At 38.1% G+C, this 21,367-nt stretch overlaps 1 protein-coding gene across 5 annotated transcripts in view; it reads left to right on the forward strand.

The window, feature by feature from the left end:
- The first annotated feature begins 241 nt into the window (after positions 1 to 241).
- The window catches only part of Scn8a (sodium voltage-gated channel alpha subunit 8), a 170,672-nt gene continuing 149,546 nt past the window's right edge, over positions 242 to 21,367 (forward strand). For 4 of the 5 annotated variants that reach the window (XM_063254784.1, XM_063254787.1, XM_063254783.1 and 1 more), the window contains exon 1: positions 562 to 710. The gene's annotated coding sequence lies outside the window, so the exon portion shown is untranslated. Of the gene's footprint in view, positions 402 to 561; positions 711 to 21,367 lie in introns of those variants that run through there. The other variant, XM_063254785.1, reaches the window with a different exon arrangement.

Raw genomic sequence — 21,367 nt, forward strand, 5'->3', positions numbered from 1 at the left:
TGTCCAAAAAATCATGTAAGTTGAGTTCGTTGAGTTTAGAGATACCAGAATCTCCAACAGCTGAGCGATCCATTGTTACCAGACACATTTAGGAGAAGCCGAAAACTTGGCAGTAACCAGGGCCGCAGAGAAGCCGAGTCCACCCCGTGCACCTTCCGGGTTTCCACGCCGGACGGTCGAGGCGCGCTCCAGCTGCCGGGCGGCTCTGAGCGCTGCCCCGCCCGCGGTTGGCGGGGGCGTCGTGGAGGCGGGCCCGGGGACGCTCGCTGGCCCTCCGGCGCGGCGCCCCCTGCCGGGGCCCTGTTCCCTCGCCCGGATCGGTCTCGACGGCTCGGGGACGCAGGCCTGCAAGCCAGCGACCGACGGACTGACGGGCAGGCGAGCGGGCGCGCCCTGCAGGGGTAGGTGGGCTGCGGGGCGCGGACACGAGCGCGGGCGCGGGTGCGGGCACGGGCGCGAGCGCGGGCGGGGGGCGCGCGGAGGGTCGGGCCGGGGGCCTGCGGGCGGGGGCGCGCGCGGCGGCGCGAGTCATCAATTATGCAAGGACTCGCGCGGCGCGGGGGGCGGGCGCGGGCGCGGGGAGCGCTCCAAGATGGCGCCCACCGCAGTCCCGCCCGCCGCAGCCTCGGCGCCTCTGCAGTCCGGCCGCGCCTCCCGGGCCCCGTGCTAGGGCCGCCGCCGCCTCGCTCGCCGCCGCCGCAGCCGCTGCCGTAAGTCGCCCTGGAGCCCCTGCCCCGGCGCTACTCCTCTCCGGGGCTCCCCTTCTCGCCTCGGGACCCTGGAGCGGGGTCGCCCCTCTCCAGTCAGGAGCTTTGCCGCAGAGTGCGCGGCGGGGCTAGCGGGGCCGTGGAGCGGGGTTCGCCCTCCCTGTTTTGGACTGGTGTTTGCAAGTCTCGCCTCCTTTTTCCGTTTTTACCAGGACCCCTTAGGAGAAGCGAAGACCACCTGCCCCACCCCGGACACCTTCGCTCTCCCCGTCCCTTGACTCCGCTGGGGACACGGGTTGCCCTCGGCGACCCTGGCGCGGTGCAGCGCTCACCCATCCCCCAGTGCCGGGGTAGAGTCGGGCCCCCCTTGGGGTTGCTCTGGGAAGGGCAGCGCAGTCGGGATCTTCCACAGCTGCCCCTCAGCCCAGCCCCCCTTCTCCCGTTTTACTGCATCTTTCTCCCTCATCTGGTTCCAGATTGCTACTATCTGCAGAATCCAGGGGCTCCTGAGTTCTCTGGGCAGCCAAGACTCCCCTTGTCCTTTACTCGGATGTATCTGTCCCCCTCCCAACAAGATGCTCAGGGGCCGTGTCTCAACCCCCACCCCTTCCTCGGTAGGCTAGGATTCCTGCATTAGGGAGTACATCACTTTCAGAATATCCCCTTCCCCCACCCCCGCCCCTACGCCACCCGCCACCCTATGCAGAGCCTGTTCCTCTCCTCGCTTCCTTCCCTCCCCCACCGTATCACCGGCAGCAGTACCCTGGGCTTCTTGTTAGCTTTCGGGTACAGGGCCGATTGCCTAGCTTCACAGCCTGGACCCTTCCCCTCTAACTTCTCTTTTGGCATCTTGGGGGACCGCGAAGCCTCTGCATTTCTCCTTGGACCTCAGTTCCATTCCTCCGTGTCCGCCAGCAACCACCGGTGGAGACTTGGCTGTTAACTTTCTGGAGCTTAGCCATTCAGTTCTGTCAGACCCCTTCAAGGGCCTCAGCTTCAAGCTGGTACGGAATGAGAATCATTTTTCAGCCTGATAAATAGAACTGTTCAAACCATGCATTCCTTCCAACCACTCCACCCTATGCCCTTTTCCTCACTTACACTGCAGTTTTTGAAGCATGGGGAGTACATTTTATATCTGAAGATTCCAAGATTCGCATCAGTGTCATAATAAATAGATGACATCTGTTTGGGGTAGAACTTTGCATCGAATCTGTTTAAATTCAAGGGGATAGAAATAATTAGCATGAAATAAGCTCTGCTACACTAGGAAAGCTGCTTTTAATGCACAGTGAGCACTAGAGACACAGGGATGAAAGCAGGAATGTGTGTGGGGTGAGGGCCTTGGGAGCAGGAAGGGAAAGTGCTTCTTACAACTATTTTCTTGAGTTTGAACCTGGAAATCCTTTAGAGAGGTCTCGGTGTGTTAGGACTGGGGAATGTTTTAGTTTTCCAAGGCAAGTTTCGGGTGTGGTAGATTTTTCACTGTCTCATGATCTCTGTGCAGTACTTCTTTTTTCTCCACGTGCATTAGAGGATATGGGGGAGGCAGCTTTTTCTTTCCTTGGGAATTTTTTTGCTTTGTAATATAAATGACTGGATAGCATTACCACACAATACTAGGATTAAAAACCATCTTGGGGTATTCAGAATCAAATGCTAAAGGCTTTTTAGCACATTACCTATATAACCTGGTTCTTGAAATATTGCACTGTTTTTTCTTTGTACCTCATGACCCATAAGGCCTTCAGTTCTCTCTGAAAGAAGATTTGATTGCTTGTATAGAGAGGGTGTAGTGATGGTTTGGTGTTCAGGGAGCATTCTCTGTCCTAGAAATTGAGGCTGTCCCTGGAGAGAGCTGCATGCATGTTCTGTGTTCTTAGAACATCTGATTCAGGGTGTATGAAAATGTCTGTGATTCTTAATTGGGCTGGTGGTGGGTATTATAAAGCAATTCATGGTGATGCAGGCCAGTTACTGGTTTTCTGGGTTCAGTTTGAAAGCCTTAATTTATGTGCTTTTGGTCTTCATTTGGGGTTTTGTCAGCTTTTATTAAAATATTTGGAAAATTTTATTTTAAATTAATAATATGATGGAATGTAGTACACTTAAAAATAAATAATCATACAGTTGCTTGTTGCTTTCTTGGAGGACTGTTACCCAATTTTTCTCCTGTCAGCTTTGGGTTACCTGTATCGCTCCTAGTGGGCTTCCTTGTTGTGGTGCTGAAAGGACAGCTCCCGTCCGACTTTCGCTGTGGCATGCTCTTGTGCAGGACATGATTTTGGGTTTTCTCTGCTTTTTATTTTCAGCAGGCTTTCCTGTGGATATGGATGCGCATGTACATGCGCAGCTGGGTTTGTACTTGGGGTGGAAGGCCTAGTTATCACATTCTATTACACCCACATAACTCCTCATTTTGGCTGTCCCTCGTGAATACAATGTTTTACAGGGTAAAATAAATCCATCTGTAAGTCAAATAGTGACATTGTGTTGACTGATTTCAGCACGTTTTAATAACTTCAAATAGTAAGGCCTTACAGTATTTAGTAATTTTTGTCTTCAACTAAAGTAATTAGATAACTCACCAAATTAAGCTGACTTCAAAGGACATGTTCCTACATTGATCGAATAGTGAGGGGAAACAGTTGGCACTATAGGACAGTATGTGATCTGTGTGACCCATTGTATCACTAAAGTATACTCACCTGGGAAAGCTAATTTAGAATCATAGAGTACAAGGGAGACCATAAAATTCAGCTTGTACAACTTCCCAACCCAGGACTCCTTCTATGGGAGATCTCTGCTTTGAGTACTTTCATTGGTAGGAAACTTACTACCACAGAAGGTAGCTCATTCTACTTGAGTGCCACTGTGATGTAAGTACTTTAATCTCATTGGAAAGGTAACATAAATGAAGTTTAAAAACATGTATGTTGGGGCTGGATTTGGGACAAATACCATTCTTGTGCTTGTTACCAAAAAGAAAAAAAAAAGACTTAAGTGTTCTGTAGAAGTTATACAGGAAAGTTGTACATACTGGAAAAGAGTACAAAGAGACATGTCCATCTAAAGCAAGAAGTGCATGTGAATGGAAAGAAAAATAATTATCTTTAATATGGCAGTATTATGTAGCAAGATGTTTTGGAAGGCATGTGGTTGATTTAATGAATACTTAATTCCTATAAATTATATCTAACAAGAACAGTAAACTATGTGATATAGAAAGTGTTAAAAATACAAAGTTTATCTGGAGTCATATCATTTACCAAACTTAAAAATATCAATACTTATTGCAGAAAAATTTTAATATGTGTAAAAACAGGGAAACAAAGGAGATCCTTACCATCTTAAGCAAAAGAGTTGTCCCATGTTTAATTGTGTGTATGTTTAAGGTACACCTTGCATGTTACTTAGAACAGCACAGTATTTTCAAAGTGAGTCTTATAAGCTCTTAAATTCATTGTACTAGTCACTTAGGGCCATAAAACTAGATTATTGGATTTTGGTTTACCTTTTTCTTGATCCTTTTAAAAATTTACTCAGTTATCTGTGAAGTCTCTTGATTTAAATTTATCAAGTGAATAGGAATAATAAACTTTTTCTCAATCAGCAATTCATTGCGTAGTCTCACGATGTACCTACTATGTGTAAGGTTTTGTATGAGGCATTGGTACTCATTAAATGATACTAGTTTAGAAAATAATAGCAAGAATCAAAAACTGTGACTATGAAAGTGTAAAAGGTTAGAAACAGAACTTACACCCTTTAGGTTTATTGCCAGAATACTGTATGGTAGTCAGTGACTGACCTAAAAAAGAATAGTTTATGTGAGAATGAGAAGTAAATGCAGGAGGGGAGATAAAACCTCTGGAAAATTTTTTTCTGTTCTTTTATGAAGTTGTAGAAACAGGACACACAGTTAAGCACTCACTATATCATGGATCAAGGTAAAATGAAGACCCAAGAAAGTTGCCATAGTTACACTATTGAAAAGAAAAGTCAGGAGCAGTATGAGCCTTGGAATTAGACAAAACTAGATTTAAATCCTATTACTTATTTACTTTGTGCAGTTGGACAATTTATTTAATGTCTGGCTTCAGTGTTCCTCATCTGTAAAAACAGGAATAATAGTATCTACATTGCATTGTGTGAGGATTAAATGAAATCTCTGTTTCCTTATAGTTTCTGACACATAGAACTCTATATTAACTTTTCTCTAGGGTTTAGCAACTTAGTGTATATTTATATATGTATTTGATATATATAATGTATTAAATTTCAGTAGTCTGAAAAGCAGACAGTTTCTTTATCTTCAGTCTGGCATAGAAGGTATAAAGTGCAGGCTCCTTAACTTGGATGGACATTGTTTGTTTAAAGGAAGAAAAGGTGTACTTTACAGTTGGCTGTTCTGGTTTCCACCACCACTCTGAAAATCCACTACTGAAGTAACTCTCTCTTTGTTCTTTATCAAAATATGCCAAAATAGAATTCTTTACCAAAAAAGCGATGCTTTGGCACTCACTAGCTTTCGGGCAGCTGGATTGTTCTTAGTTGTAGCCTGGGTTCTGAGGTGAAATGGCCTCAAAATCTGGTCTTCCTTTATTCTAGCTAGGGCTGTGGTTTTTTTCTTGTAAGTGGTTGTATCTGTTTGGAGTTGCTTTTTGTTTTCATTGTTTTAAATGTCTTCGTTATATACTCTTTGAACTCCTTTGTTTGAATGGCTCTCATATATTCAGGTCTTACAGGAGATTGGCTACCTGTCCACTTTTGGCAATTGTTACTCCTTTTTTTTTTCTTTTTGAGACAGGGTCTCGCTATGTAGTCCAGGCTGGCCTTGAACTTACGGCAATCCTCCTGTCTCAGCCTCCCAAGTGCTGGGATATACAGGAGTGTGCCCCCATGCCCAGTGGGTAATTATTACTTTTATCTGTTTATGAAAACTTTTTTTTCTCAGTGCCAGGGATTAAACTGAGAATTTTGGGCATGCTAGACAAATAGTGTACCACTGAGCTATATCCCCAGTATATATTTACAGAGATCCCCTATATATTTACAGAGATTTTTAAAATCCTTCTGTCAGTTGGTTGTTGGAATTAAATATGGCAAATACTAATCTCATTTTTTAGCTGAGTAAATTGATAATGCAAATGATTAAATGAATTGTCCAGGGCTAAGGACTACTTAAGTAGTGGATTGGAAGCTAGTACCCAGAGGTTGACTTCATTTTTACTTTTTCCCTGCATTAAATGGTTTCATATCCTAATGTTTCTATAACCAAGTCATGTGAACAATTTTGGTTTTATTTTAAGAAATTATCATTATCCTAGGTAGCTAAACATATCTTAGTGAGTGGGCATGATGAAGGATTCTGGGATAGGCTGAGGGAAGGTAAAAGTACTTTTGAAGGAGAGCATTTTGGAAAAGAAAGGTTGAGGGGAAACAACTGGAGATGTATCTATTGATACTTATTAGTAGGATGTAGATGAAAATAGAAGACTTGAAGGTAACATACTCCTTTTTCTTTTGTAGCCACTCTAGCTACTTTTAAAAAAGGCTGTCATGCCTTAGAATCTGCTAATCGTTCTTTGTATCTCTAGTATGTAAATACTTACACTGAATTACTAATAAATGCTCTCACATTGTCTATCTCTGTTAAAACCAGTACCACAGAGCACTGTGACCACTGTCACCTGGATATCTTTGCTTACACAAGTCTTTGCTTACACAAAGCTCAAAGGACTTAGGGAATGGAGCATGCTGGGTTTTGGTGGTGGGAAGGGTAAGTTGCGGTAGCAGCAGTTCTGGGAGTCCTTTGAGCTAGGAGAGTAAAGGTGGAAGATTTTCCTTAGATACATGAAGATGGTTACTGCAAGGAAACAGAATGAAGTAAGTGGTGGGACCCTGAGGGTCTCAGAGGTACCATTAGTTAGGGACCGAACCTCTTTTGGTCCTGGACAGAGTCTGTTGGGGTGGGATAACTAAAATGTTATGTAAAATGTAAAATGCACATTTATGTGTGTGAGGTGGTAGGGAGAGGCTTCCTGTGCTCATCTCAGGGTCTGGAATGGAAGGTACTGACATCCTCAAAAGACCTCTGTTAACAGACTTCTTGATGTTCAATTATTAATGTGGTTTTCATGCTGTAAAATCTTCTGAGTTTCTGGTACATAGGAACATTAGAGAAATTGTAACAACACAGTCCTTAATTTTCTTCCTCTCCCCTACATTTTGGGTGCTTAATTGTTAACATTTTTGGCAGAGTGAACTTGGGAAGGGAGAAACGTCAAAATTAAAACTTTACTTTTAATTTGTAGATAATGATTGAAAATGGAAGAGATTGAATCTACTTTATCAATGAAAAAGCAAGTCATCCCCATCTATTTTTATCCTTTTCTTTTTGGATTGGGAATTGAATCTGAGGCCTTCACACCAAGCTACATTGCCCAGCCCTTCTATGTTTTTTTTTTTTTCATTTTGAGACAGAGTCTCATTTAGTTACTGAGTTGCCCAGACTGGGCTTGATTTGTGATCCTTCTGCCTCAGCTTCCTGTAGTGCTGGAGTTACAGGTGCACATTGCTGCCCTCAGCTTCTTGTCTGTGTTTTAACTGTGTGGACAGTTGGATATTGAGCCTCTGAAAGCTTAATGTCTTGCAAGCCAATGTGAAGTAACATTTTCCTTCATTTATTCTGAATCCTAAGAATAAGTAGGGCTTAATTTACATGATTGGCTTCTTATTTCTGGGGGAATTCTTTTTCAATTAAGGATAGTGCAGTGGGCTTTTGTGGCACATTTGTGTGTGTATGTGTGTGTGTGTGTGTGTGTGTGTGTGTGTTGTCTTAGCAAGAAGCTGAATAAAATGAAAACGAATTGCTGCATTAATAGTAAGTTGTAGAGAATAATTAAGCAGGTTGCAAATGAGACTGGTAATGCTTTCTCAGAGGTCAGAATACACAGACATTTCATTTGCTATAGAATTCTCAATCGGATTTCCTACAATTTTGCTGTAAAGAGAGATAATACCTTTTTTCCTAGGGACAAGATAATAAGGCATTTAAAAAGATTTGCACTGTGATAGGGAAGAAAGTGTTGGGAGTGTGAAGACTCATCAGAGGCAAAGTGAGAGCAAGTGAATGACAGCAGTGGAGACGGACCACGGAGTTTGGGTGTCAGTATGGAAAACTGCTCCTGATTTAACTGTCGGTGTTCCTGTGCCCTGAAGACTCCTGTGGGTCCATCTTTGGGTTCATTACTGACCTAAAGGTATCTTGATCTGGATAGTGCACAGAACCTTCAAAAGAGGGCTTTATCTGATTTCTGCAGTGAGAAAACTGGAGAATCATTTTTGCTTTATGGCAAAAACTTGATAATATTCTTAAATGTTTATTTTTCTCTTTTTAAAAGGATTTTTTTTTTTTGTCTTTTTCTTTTTTATCGGTACCGGGGATCGAACTCGCGACTGCCTGCTTGCAAGGCAGGTGCTAATGCCGCTGAGCTAAATCCCCAGCCCCTTTAAAAGGATTTTTAATCATTTTAATATAAATGTTTCTTGTCAAAGACATTGTTGATTGCACCCTATTCATTCTATTCTTATGTCTTTTATTTATTTATTTATTTTTGGTCTTTTGTCTTTTTCAGACAGGGTCTCACTATGCAGTTTAGGCTGGCTTTGGGCTCCCATGATGGAGCTGATCTTGAACTTTCAAACGCTTCTCCTGCTTCAGACTCCCAAGTGCTGGGATTACAGGCGTACACCACCACGCCTGGTTTATGTTATATTTTTTATATTTGTTTATTTGAATAATTAACAGACATGATTCACCAATCAGAAAAGGCTCAAGGTTGTCTCTTTTACTGTCTCCTGGTCATCAATATGTACTCTATAAAGGCAGCTGTCACTACCAATTTATACTGCAAAATTTTCCTACTTACATTTGTACATGTACACATTATCTTCCCCTGCACCCCACACAGCTTTTTCTTTTTTCTTTTTATCGGTACCGGGGATCGAACTCACGACTGCCTGCTCGCAAGGCAGGTACTTATGCCGCTAAGGTAAATCCCCAGCCCCCCACACAGCTTTTTCATTGTCTTTTAAGAAGAAGCATTAAAATTATTTGGGCACTTGTATTGTCATCTCAGATCATTTCAGACATCAATTAGTTTTCCCTTTTCTTTATTGCATATGTGAACTTTCTACATTTTATTTTTCTTACTGAAGTTTGTATTCTAATTTCTTAGCTTACTTAAAAAGGTTAGTATAAGCCAAAGCAACCCTTTTCTACCTTATTTTTTAGAGTTTGCATTAGATAATTTTCAATGAAAAATACAAATGTAGAGAAAGTCATGACCTTGAGAACTCTTGGCTCCTTGCTTTCTATGGGGAAGCATAAATCGCTTTACTTGAGCACACCAATCAACAGATACTTAGTAAGTAGTAACTAAGGGTGAGACATTGTAATAGATGTTGAGGTACCCCTGTAAAATATACGCCTTATATTCTAGGAGCTTATTTATTTGGTTAAATAAGTAATAGACATAAACTGTTAAATAAGAAAAGGGTTGCAGAGTGATTCGTAAACAGTTCAAAGAGGTTTATCTGTCAACTGAATACTAAAGAATTAAGGTCTTTTTGTTGTTTTTCTTTTCTTTCTTTCTTTTTTTTTTTTTTTCAGAAAAAAAGCTTCTAACTGGTTGTGTTCAGAATCAGATTGATGGAAGAAGTATATGTTGAGCTGGGTTTTGTAGAATGGTTGAGAGCAGCAGTATGAACCAAAGTGAAGTAAGTGTTAAAAGTATTTTGGCCAGTCCTTGAGCAACCAGGTAGAATGACATAGAATCCCCCAATGGCAGATAAACTTGCAAAAATAGCGGTGAATTAGCTAAACATTAAGAATTTTTTGCACTTGCATCCTTTACAGTGAAGAACGTAGACAATTTCAGAGGGAGTACAGAATGATACATTATCAAAGCTGTGATGTAATGGTTTAAGAAAGTTGGATAGCACTATGTAAGAGGATGGAATATACCAGGAATGGAGCAGTTAGTTCGCTATTTGATTTGACCTTGCAGTGTATTGATGCAAGCTTGAACTAGTGTAGTGTTGGCAAGGATTAGCAGGAAGGAAAATAAAAATAATTTTAAATACATAGGTCACATGGATGTGTGTGTTTAACATTTTTCTAATGTAAGAAGCATCAGTGGATGTTAGGGAATGATTTCACATGGGAGGAAAGGAAGAGTATAAAATTGTCTTGCTGCTTTAAAGTTTAGAGATAGAGAATCTTCTGTTTTGGGAAATCTGAAGAAATAAGTTCTGTAATGCATGCTGGCAGGGTATTCCAGACCATTTTGGTTAGCAAGCTCTTTTTTTTCTGATTTTCTAATTGTTTCTCTGCAGAGAATTTTCCATGATAAGCTTCTAATATTTTTAAGGAAAAACTGTCTTTTATATTTCTTTATGCTCTATAGTTTTACTGGTAATGATCATTTAATTTTTGTGGATCTCTACCTTTATTTTAGAGCCTTGTCTCTCTTTATAGACACTTAACTGGTTGTCTTTTTCCTTGATAGTCTCAACTAATCATCAAGTTGGAGGATAAAGAAACAGGAATTATATATCTTTTCATAGACCTGGTGAATGACTGTTGTATTCTTATTGACAGTTTCTTTCTTTGGTCATTTGCCTGTATTCCATATGCTTCATGAGAGCATAGGGTTGTATCTGTAGGCTGAATTAATGCATAGTGGTCAAAAAGCATTCCCATGGGTTAAAAACAGAGGAAGAGAGGAAGAATGCTTGTTCAGCTAGTGCTGTTGCTTTGTTTCAGGCGCTACATCTTGGGCTGTGGATGAAAAGAGTAAGACTTGTATGAATTACCTTGATGTAGCTAGACTACAGGGCAGTGGTCATTGGGCCCTAAAGTACAGCTTTAATAATGGTACTTCACATCAAAGGTGAAGTCTAAAAGTTTATTTCTGTTCTTGCCTTTCTAGTCAGCAGAGATCTTTGAACAAGAAAAAATGAAAGGTAGAAAGAACGTATACATCAGGATAATAAATACAGTTAAAGAAAAACATACCAGAAATTTAATGCAACCAAAAAAACCCCTCAATTTATTAAAATCATTTTCTTTTTCACCACTAGCGTTGCTCCATTCTTGCAAATTCCATTTATACAGTTTGCACTCACAGTTGGTAGAAGTCCCATGGTTTGCTGTGGAATCAGCGGAGCAGACAGAGTTCATGTACAAGATGTTAATAAATTAGTGCACTTAGAGATGTAAAACATCCTTATGGTAATTCTATTAACAGTAGTTTTTAACTGCCTCCTAGTTGGAATGTTGAGTCTAACCGTGGCTGAACAATAGTGCCTTGGGAAGACATTCGTAAAGTAGCCTGAAATGAAAAAAGTCCATAAAGACCACTTTACTAAATGATGGCGATCTGTTGTATTAATTTGGATATTCTAGTGTAAGACTGTTTTATTAGATCTGTATGTCCTTCTTTTTTTTAGCTTTCTATTTGTAGTGTTTCTTTTTCCTTGTCTTCAGGATAGAAGGAAGAATTTGTGTAAAACTGAGATGATTTACTGAATGCCTGGATCAAAGGATTCAGTGTAATTGCTCACATTATTTTCCTCATGCCCTACCTCCAGTTCTTCCTGGAAACTTCACCTATAAGTGCCCAAGAAGTAAGATATTTTTTTCTTTTGGGGTTTTAAGGTACACTCGTGGCATTCAAAGTTTCTCAAAAACTTTGTAGGACAGGCCTCTGGGGATTTAGCTCAGTAGCATATAAGGAACTGCTTGGCAAGTGCGAGGTTGTGAGTTCAATCCCTGGTACTCCCCCCCCACCCCAAAAACGAAAACAAAAACAAAAACAAAAAACTTTGTAGGACAAAGAAGTCAAATTTTGTCTTTGTATGTTGAGTGAATATCAGAGATTTGCTATTAGATATGCTTTTCATTTTTAATTTTAATTAGATGACATACAGCTTGCCTCTTGAGGGCTGACGTGCTTTGCTTCTAGCCATCTGACATGCTTTCTTCCTGGTCATTAGTAAATCTTCAGTTTATCGTGTCCCTCGCAGGTTGTAGGAATTGCCACAATTGTTCACTTTCCATGCCTCTGCAGGTTGCCTTGTTGATTTCTAGTGGTGAGGCATAGCAGTCAGATGGGGTGTGACTTCTGTGGCTCACTTAGGCTTTGCTTGGGAGCACTGCGTTTGCCTGGAGGTGTGCTCAGAGAAGTGTGTGTGTGCACGTGTGTAAGAATAATACATTTATCCTTCAGTGCAACCTATTGCAAAATCTCAAGGGCAAAAGTCCTCAAAACGTATGGAAAAAATACGTTACTTTTCTAGCTTGGATTCCAAGCCATTAGTTCTTACAGAACTGCTTCTGTTGATGGATGTGGAGTGGTCGGGCCTTTCCTGTCAGTGTTTTTCTCCTATGACTTAATTGCATAACCTAGAAAGAAATTTGTGGGAATTCAATACTGATTTTTGGTGGTATTATAAAATTCCAATGTGGCTCTGTAGGATTCCAAGCATGTGTGCTGGTCCAGTGTGGACAAAAGGGTGTATGATGTTCTTTATGACCAAAATGTAAGGATTCTTTACACTCATATCTTTGGACAACAATGTTCCTGAGACAAAAAGGGTACCTTTTCTATTTGTGCACTTATTCCTTAGGCGCTGCTTATTTCATTGCAACAAATTTAATATTTTAAACAAGATTTTTTCATTTTTTAAATTTTCAAACAGTAATATAGAAAAAAATTGATGCGTAGTTCTAAGATTTTGTTTTGTCTTATTGGAGGTTGAACTCAGTGAACTCAACTTAGCCCTTTTATTTGTTTTTTATTTTGAGACAGAATCTTGCAAAGTTGCTGAGTTTCGGCTCTAACTCACAATCCTCCTGCCTCAGTCTCCCACAGTACTAGGATGACAGATGTATGCACCACACTCATCTCAGTTTTGAGTTTTAACTCACGTGACCACTACTGCAACCAAGACCAGAATAGTTTTATCACTCCTAACATTTCATATAGCACCTCTGTAGTCAAATAAATATGCCATAATCCATAACCTTTAACAATATCTGATTTGTTCTCCATACCTGTGGTTTTACTCTTGCCAGAATGTCATGTAAGTAGACTCATACTATAGCATAGAACTTTTTTGGACTGTCATCTTTTGCTCAACTTAATACCTTGCAGATTTGTTGTTGTATTGATTAGTTATTCTTTTTATTTCTTAGTAGTATTGCATTTTATATAGCACTTTATTACCATATAATATATAGATATTGATACCATATAATATAAATAGATATAATATTTATAGATATATAGATACATATCTTCATAACAAATTTTTTTTTATCCATGCAAGAATATTAGGAGTATCTTCAGTGTCTGGCCATTGTGAATAATGCTGTTGTGAACATATATGTATAGGTTTCTGTGTGAACCTAAATTTCTATTTCTCAAAGGTGGTCCCTAAGATAGAATTGCCAGGTAACATACATACTCAGTATATGATTACCTTACTACAAATTAATTTAAGGGCTGGGGATTTAGCTCAGCGGCATAAGCACCTTCCTTGCAAGCAGGTGGTTGTGAGTTCGATCCCCGGTACCGATAAAAATGAAAAAGACAAAAAAAACAAAAAACAAAAAATTAATTTAGAGTGGTTTCACCATTTGCATTCTATCTCTCAGTACGTGGAGTTGCAGTTGTTTAGATGTCCCCTGCAAAGCCTCATGCAGCCATCGGTGGGGCTTTTTCCCATCTCAAGTGTGTGACACTGGAGTTGATTGATAGTGCAATGCTGGGCTCAGGGGTGCTAGGATTAAGAGTGTAAGTGCTGCTCACCCTGAGTAGTCTGGATAAGATAAAAGGGGCGGAAAGACACCTCCTTGTTGCTTTCCTACCTTCTGGTTGCCGTAAGTTGATTCCCCCTTGTTGCTTTTGCTGCCTTCTGCTGCTGTGAACTGTTGTCCCTCTGCCACGCCGTTCTGCCTTGAGTCAGCACATTACGGACTGAAACCTTCACAAACTGAACTAAATACACCTTTCCTTCCCTAGCTTCAGGCATTGGGTACTCTTTATCAGCAAGAAAAGTAACGAAGACACCTCTTTAGTGCTTGATATTGTCACCCCCCCCCCCCGATTTTAATGTGTGTAGTGATGCTTCACTGGGCTTTCAAGTTGCATTTCTCTATATGCTTATTTACCATCTGCATGTTTCTGTTGAAGTGTATGTTCAAATATTTTACCCATAAAAATTGGAGTCTTTTTTTTTTTCCTTTTGGTTTTTTGAGACAAAGTCACTCTATGTAATTAAGGGTAGCCTTGAATTCACTGTGTAGGCCAGGCTGGGCTCAGAAGTGAAGTGATCCTCCTGCCTCAGCCTCCCAAGTACTGTGATTACAGGCATGTACTGAGACACCCTGCTGACTCTTGTTTTCTGTGAGTTTTATTTTGTTTTTAATATATTCCAGATAGAAGTCTTTCATCAGATAAATTACTTGCATATATTTTCTCCTAGTGCATAGTTTTTCTTTTACTTAACAGTGCCTTTTGTAGTGCTGAAGTTTAAAATGTTGATTAAGTTGAGTTTTTAAGTTTTTTTCTTTTATGGACCGTGTTTTGATGTCATATGTAAGATGCCTTGGCTTACCTTACAAAACTTCATTTTCTTTCAAAAGTTTTATAATTTTACATTTATAGTTATCTATGATTTATTTGTTAATTTTTGTATGAAGGGTAAAATTCAGGTTCTTTCTTTTCTTTAGATTGATGTGCAATTATTTCAGCATTATTTTTGAAGAGATTCTCTTCTATCCATTGAATTGAGTTTGCACTTTTGTCACACATCAGTTGGTTGTACTTGTGTGGGTTTATTTCTGGATTGTATTCTACTCCATTGATTATATGTCTGTTCCTTCTCCAGTGCCACACTGCCTTGTTTACTCTAGCTTTACAGCAGACTTAAAGTTGGATAACTTTGTTCTTTTTTCAAAGATGTTCTGACTATTCTAATTCTTTCTGTGTAAATTTTACAATCAGCTTGTGTATATCTGCAAAAACTTCTGGCATATTGTTTGGAACCACACTGAATTTGTGGATTAATTTGAAATTAATATATTGACTATATTGAATCTCTTCATCAATGAATATGATATTTATTTGGGTAATAGTTGATTTCTTTCATCAGCATGTTGTAGTTTATAACATACAGATTCTGCACATAGATGCATACCTCAATACTTTTAAGTAGACAAACACGTTTTAGTTCCAATTTCTAATTTGTTTCTTGTATATAGAAATATGATGGCTTTTTGTATGAGAATTTTCATCTTATGTTATTAAATTCATGTATTCTAGAAGCATTCTTACAAATTTCTTGACATTTTCTACAGATAATTATATGATCTGTCAAAATCGACAATTTTTTTCTATTCTAATCTAAATCCCTTTTCTTTCTTTTTTCTTTATTACAAGCTCTAGTAAGATACTGAATGTGTCTGATGATAATAGATATCTATGAATTTTTCCTGATCTTAGGGAAAAAGTATTCAGTCCTTCACCGTTACGTATTAGCTAGAGTTTTTGTAGATACTCTTTCAGACTAAATTGCCCTCTGCTACTAGTTTGTCAGGGATGGATGTGGAATTTTGTCAAGTGTTTGCTATAATAACTTTTTAAAAATTCTTTAGTTTGTTAGTATAGTTAATCACGTTGACTTTTCCAATATTGAACCAGCCTTGCATTCCTGGAATAAATGCTGCTTGGTTGTAACATGTTATTCTTCTATTTGGTTGGATTTTATTTCCTAATTTTTGTGGAGGAGTTTTGCATCTATCTTCACGAGGATATTGGTTTGTAAGGTTATTTGGTTTCTTGTATTATTTTTTTGTTTAGTTTTGGTATTTAGATACCAAATAGGTATTATTCTCTTTAGTATTTTGAGGAGCAAAGTGTAGAATTTCTTAAATTCTCACTGAAACCATGCAACCTTAAGTTGTGAAAAATTATAACTACAGATTAAATTTCTTTAATGACAGGTACATTTATTTCTTTTTTGGATGGATTTTGATATTTTGTGGCTTTTAAGGAACTGGTCCATTTAATCTAAGTTGTCCAGTTTATTTTATCCTTAATTTTATAAAGCCTGCAGTGATATACCTTCTTTGATTTCTGATACAGTTTTGAAATTTTTCCTTTGTTGGAGTAAGACTTACCAGTTCCATTCATCTTTGTAAAAAGAAATCATCTTTTTTTTGTTGATTTTTCTCCATTTTTTGTTTTCAATTTAGTTGATTTCTATTTTTTATTATCTTTCTTCTGCTAGCTTTAATTTGCTCTTTTGTGTTTTTTTTAAGGTGGAAATTTAGTTGCTTCAAGATCTTTATTCTTTTCTATAATCTTTTAATGCTATATATTTTCCTCTAAGCACTGCTGTGTCTACATTTTACAAATTTTCATATATTAGATTTTTATTTTCTTTGAAACTTCCGCTTTGACTTTTGAATGGATTATTTGAAAATGTATTTGAAGATTGGGAAACTTTATTGTCTTTTTTTCATTGATTTCTAATTCTATTGTGATTAGAGAATATATTTTGAATGATTTCAATATTTTCAAATTTTTACATTTTGTTTTATGATCCAAGATATGTCTATTTTGTTGACTGTTCCATGTGTCCTGGAAAAGAATGCATATTGCACTGTTAGTTGGGGTTATCCATGAATATCACTTATATCCAATTGGTAGTGGGTATTTTTCATTTCCCCTGTGTGCTTGTTTTTTTGTTTGTTTGTTTTAATGATTACTGAGAAAGGAATATTGAAATCTCTTATTATAATTATGGATTTGTCCATTTCTTCTCTTTGTTTCATCAGTTTTTGCTTTATATATTCTGAGGTTCATTTGTTAGATACATTTATGTTTTCATTTTATTTTTCTTAACTTTTTGTGTTTTTGAAACAGGGTTTTACTATGCAGTTCAGGCTGGCCTTGAACTCACTTTGTAGCCCAGGCTGGCTGCAAACTCACAGCAGGTCTCCTGCCTCATCTTCCCAAGTGCTGGGATTACAAGCCTGCGCTGCTATACCCAGCTAGGATTTTTCTTATCTTTTAGTGAAATGACTGTTTATCATTCTTTAATGTCTCTCTTTATACCTGATAGAGTTGGATTTTCAATGCATGTAGATATATATGACAATTACAAAAGAGAAGACGAAATGTATATAGCACTAACATTCCTAAATTCTACTTCAATTAGTAAAATTAGTAAAGTCTCTAGTCAATTAGTGAAGTCTCTAGTCCAACAAAGAAAAAATTTCAAAATCGTATCAGAAATCAAAGAAGGGATATCACTGCAGGCCTTATAAAATTAAGGATAAAATAAATTGAACAACTTCCATTAAATGAGCCAGTTCCTTGAAGCCACAATTTTCCTTCCTTTAAAGTCTACTCTGATACTAATGTAGCCATTCTGGCTTTCTGACAATTCATGTTTTCATGGTATTTATTTTCTTCTCTTTTTACTTGAAAGTACTTTTATTTTGAAGCAATTTCAGATTCATAGAAAAGTTGCAAAAATAATACAGAGAATTCTTGTATGTTCTTCATCCAGCTTCCCCTAGTATTGAAATCTTACATGATCATGGCATATTTATCAAAGCTAAGACATTTGCACTGATACAATAATCTAAGTAAGCTACAAACTTCCTCTGGGTTTTACTGGACTTTCTACTAATATCTTTTTTTTTAATTCCAGGATCCAATCCAGGCTACCATATTGCATTTAATAGTCTTTTATTATACACACAAATGTAAATATATGTGTATATATATATATATATATATATATATATTTACGAGTTTCTGGTAGATAGTATATAGTATGACCTTTTAGTTTCTTTTTAATCCATTCTATTTCTGTTTTTATTTCTGTCTCTTTTTAATGTGGTAAGGACATTTTACATGAGATCTACCTTCCCAACAAATTTTACATGTACAGTGCAGTATTGTTGAATATAGATATGCTGTTGTATAGCAGATCTCTAGAATTTATTCATCTGGCTTAGCTGAAACTTTAGGCCCATTGATTCCAGAGGATAGTCTCTAATATGATCAATGTGCATAGACCATTTATATCTAATGTAATTACTGAAATACAGTATTTAAATTTGAATCTAATAGGTTAGTGTCTTCTTATTTGTTTTCTTACTTTGTATTTGCGTCTTTGCCTTCCTTTTGGAGCATTCACACATACAGACACACACACACACATACTTACACTTCTATTTTAATTTAGTCATGAGAGGTTTTTCTTTTTCACCATTTCCCTCTATATAGTTGTTTCAATTTTACACTAGGGATTATAATATACCTACTTAATCTTCTTAGAATTAATATTTTACTAGTTGAAGTAGAATTTGGAAATGTTAGTGCTATATACATTTCATCTTCTCTTTTGTAATTGTCATTTATATCTACGTGCTTTAAAAGTCCAAACACTGGTATTATTCTTCATGCTTTCAACCACAATTCATATTTTAGAGAACTTAAGACGAAATAGGCTGTTTACATCTACCCAAATATCTTTTGTTTCTATCATTCTTCCTATCCTATGTTCTAAGTTTGCTGGTAGTACCATTTTCCATTTATCTGAAGAATTTCCTTAGCATTTCTTTTAGAACAGACTGCTGATGATGAAGTATCTGTTTTTTGTTTTTTGGGGGGTTTTTTTGGTACTGAGGATCGAACTCAAAACTTTGTGTTTGCCAAGCAGGCACTTATGCCACTGAGCTAAACACCCGACCGTATCTGTTGTTTTTTAACCTGAGAATTTATCATCACTTTTGAAGGATATTTTCATTTTCATCAGAGTTTTGAGCTGAGAATTGTCCCCTGCCCTTCCACATAAAATGTTGTTTTATCATCTTTTGTCTGCATGATTTCTGATGCAAAATCTATGATCATTCAAATATTGCAATTGTTTCTCTGCATATAATGCATACTTTTTCTCTGATTGCTTTCCAGATTTTTTTCTTTCAGTTTTCATTGGTTTGATTTATGATGTATTTAGGAACAAATTTCATATTGTCATTATTAGTTTGTTTATCCTGTTGCTCACTAAGTTTCATAAATCTGTGAATCTTACCAATTTGTGAGCATTTTCAGCCATTTTTTTTTCACTTAAAAAAGAGTGAATTTGTTGTTTGCAAATGATGCCGTTTCTTAAACATTTTTGCACTATAGTTTTTCAGATCTGGTATTGTCCCATAAGAGAACAAGCCTTTGAAACTTTGTTCATTTTTTAAATGAACAATCTAAACATTTTTTAAATGAAACTTTGTTCATTTTCTTGTTTAGGTGGGATAATTTCTTCAGGCTCACTGACTGTTGTTTCTAGCATATTATTGAGTCCACTACATTAGTAAGGTAAAATTTCTATCCTTATATTTGCTTATTTAAAATTCTGTTTCTTTCTCTCTGTGTCTCTGTTTCTGTCTCCTTTCCTCCTCTCTTCCTATTTACTTAATGAGTGTTTGCATTTATTTCTTGGAGTACTTTTTATTTATTTATTTATTTATTTATATTTTTGGAGGCATGGTTTCACATTTCTGGATCACTAGATCCAGATCTACAAAGTGACCACTTTGTAGCCCAAGCTAGCCTCAAATTTGCAGAGATCCTCATGCCTCTGCCTCCTGAGTGCTAGGATTACAGATGTACACTATCATGCTTGGCTTTTTTTAAAGATAAAGTCTCACTGTGCAGTTTAGGCTGTTTTGAACTTGCTGTTATAGCCCATGCTGGCCTTGAACTCAAAGTGATCTTCCTGCCTCAGCCTCCCAAGTGCTGGGGTTGTAGATGTGTACCATCATACCTGGCTGGAGTGCAGTTTAATAGCTACTTGAAAAGACTTTTCTAATAATTCTGATATTTTGGGACTGATTGTCTTTTCCCTTATGAAATACTGTATTGAGATTTTCAGGTTTCTGTCTATGCCAGTGTGGATTTGTGATCTCTATCCTGAATATTATGAATATTGAGACTGGCTCTTGTTAATATCAAACACAGGTGCTTTTCATTATTTTAGCCGGTGGCCAATTCTGTTACATTCACATTGCATGATCCTTCCTGCCTTCCGTGCACCAGGGTCCAGCATTAGTTCAGTTTTCGAAGTACAGTATTTGCCATGCTGTTTCTGTCTGTTCCATGTGTTTATCAGCCAGTGACCACTCTCAGACTCAGGCAGTGATATACTCCAGAGGTCAGTTGTCAAAGCCTGCGATATGCTTTTTGGGGTCAGAAACATGCATGTGCAGTTTGGGAACAAGCTCTGGAGTACACAATAAATTTATTGAGCTCCTTCCTTTTCCTGTTGTGCTCCCAAGGATTCCAAATCCAAAAGATCTCCTCCTCTTACACCTTTACCTAAAATCTGGGGCTTCAGTTTTTCATCTCTTGTACATTCCATCACCACATCTCCCTTGGGAACCAAATGACAAGAGGATGAGGAGAGAAAGCAAGAATTTTTCCTCTGTTCTTGGGATTCCAGTTCCTCTGTCAAAGAAAACCTTTTGCCATCAGGTTGCTACCGTTGTCATTGTCATTGCTACCTCCGGTTACATGGGAGAAAAGAACAGGAGAAACAATCTGGGTTTCTTCTCTCCATTCAGTGTTTCAGGGCACCCTTTCCTACTTCTTGGACTAGAAGCGGAGAAGCGGAGGTCGTCTATTGGACTTTTCTGTCTGTACCTGGTACACAGTCCTGAGTTTGGACTCCAGTTGAGAGTTCAGGTCAGAAGATACAAGAAAGGAAAAAGAAAAGGAAAATTAACAGTTTCGTGATACTTTGAGTTTTGGTTTCTTTTCCCAATCTCCGGCTATCAGTTATTTTTTTTAACTTTAATTTTTATTAGTATATGTGTTTTTAGTTAGATAATAGTTGAGTCATATGCATGGTGCATCTGATTTCTTTTTTCCTTCCCCTCCCTCCATTTCTTGGTCCTCTTTCCTCTTACAAAAGCTTTACCTCCTGTTTCCTAGTATCTGTCCTTTACTTCAAAGTCATCAAATAATGCATAAAGCAGCTCTGTCCAGTGATTCGAGTTGAATTCAGTGGAATATCACAGGTAGAATGGATTTATTTCATCTCATTTGAAACCAGAAACTTACATTCTTTATAAGACACTTCATTGCAGAAAAACAGTTACTGGCCATCAGGGTGGACATGATGGTGGCTTTGATACAGGTTACTGAACTTGGACTAGACTGACATGCCTGAAAATCCTAGTTGGGAGATTCCCCAAAGGAGGACTCATGGTTTTTGTCTTTGTTTTTGATTCTTTTCTATTTGGTGCAGGATACTCTTGCTTCTTCCTTTGTAATTTTAAAATTTAAATTAAAAGTTCTTTGAATAGATAATACTGCATTTAATACCAAATTGGAGAGCTATGAAGGGAGCAAAGTGAGAGGTAAGGATTTTCTTCCTCCAGTGATCTTTTGGACTGAGGTCTGAAGCTGTGATGAAGATTTTAGGCGTGTTAGGAGACTTTATATGCTTTTCGAGTTGGCTCATGTTTGTGCCAATTTGGCAGTAATCTGCAGCACAGCGTGGCTCCTGGCTGG

Source organism: Cavia porcellus, unplaced genomic scaffold (genome assembly GCF_034190915.1).
Source record: "Cavia porcellus strain 051 isolate PalLab524CR breed Dunkin Hartley unplaced genomic scaffold, mCavPor4.1 scaffold_8, whole genome shotgun sequence".
Lineage (NCBI taxonomy): Eukaryota > Metazoa > Chordata > Mammalia > Rodentia > Caviidae > Cavia > Cavia porcellus.